This window comes from Brassica oleracea, chromosome C6 (genome assembly GCF_000695525.1).
Source record: "Brassica oleracea var. oleracea cultivar TO1000 chromosome C6, BOL, whole genome shotgun sequence".
Classification (NCBI taxonomy): Eukaryota; Viridiplantae; Streptophyta; class Magnoliopsida; order Brassicales; family Brassicaceae; genus Brassica; species Brassica oleracea.
This window is the reverse complement of record NC_027753.1, coordinates 34,299,204-34,300,600: the sequence shown is the minus strand read 5'-3', so window position 1 is coordinate 34,300,600 and position 1,397 is coordinate 34,299,204.

Genomic DNA, 1,397 nt, shown 5'->3' with positions numbered 1-1,397 from the left:
GATTAAATGCCTTTAAGATTGATAGTCTCATTGTCCTCACAAGATTGAAATCCAAATTGATTGTTTTTAAGAGTAAGGCCGCATGAAAATTATATCTAAATATTGAGTGATATATGATTTGAGATGTTGAAAATCAACCTGGATTTTGCTGCCCTAAATCTCTCTGGAGATAATTATTTACGGTGGACATTGGATACAAAGATTATCTTAAAGTCAAAAAGACTTGGTGAATGTATCATAAAAGGCAATAATGCCAATGAGAAAGATTGATACAGGACAGTATTAATTATTAGCCATCATCTTATTAAGAGTCTCAAAGATCAGTATCTGACTATAGATAATCCTCTAGACCTTTGGACAGAGTTAAGAATCGATATATGATCACCGAAGAACGGTGTTATTACCAAAAGCCCTATTTGATTGGAGGAATCCCAGAATCCAGGACTGTATGTGGATGAGTCTATTGGTAGCTGGGAAAAATAATGAATTACTGATGAGAAATAACAATGAACTGTTGATGAGAAACAGTGAATTGAGACCTCCTAGATTAACTCCATTACCTGATACCACGTCCAGAATGATAGACCACACGGTTATGGCCGTGGAGGGTGGAAAGGACGTGACCATGGTCACTATAACGCATTTGGCCGTGGGACTCACTATGGAAGAGGCCGTGTGTATCAACCCAATTTGAGCCATGGCCAAGGCAACTCATATGGCCGTGGCTCCTATGGAGGCCGTGGACATGGCCGAGGCCGTGGTACATCTTTCAAGCCACAAAACTCGACCAAATCCGTGTGCCATAAATGTGGTATGGATAATCATTGGGCTAAGACATGTAGGACTCCCAAACATTCTTGTGGCCTCTATCAAAAAGAGTCTAAAAGGGAAGAATCCTAAAACCCACTTGGTCTATAAAGATGGTGAAAATAATTTCGAACATGATCAAGATGATCTTATGGAATATGAGACTTATGATTGCCTAAAAGAATCAAGTTGATAATCTGATTTCGACATCAAACTTGTGTGATTGCTTTGCTTGTATGCTTTCTCTGATTTTTATCTCTTTGAATTTATTTCTATTATATTGTCTGCTTAGATTAAATGTATGAATGATTTTTCTATATGAGTACACTGAAAAACGCCAATATAAGTACTAAAGCAGGTATCGCCAGTCGAAAAGAAGACTATCGCTAGGCTAATATATTAGTGCCTAAGGTATGCATCTAGAAATCAGTGATGCCTTATATTCACCCAGCTCTAAGAGCAAGAGCAGCCTACTGAGTTTTAAAGATATAAGAATGAATAGTTTCCATATTGAAACAATGGGCGAAAGAAACAAAGAGTTCCTTCAGATATATGAATAAAATCGTCCAAGGCCATAATAAGTCCTAAAG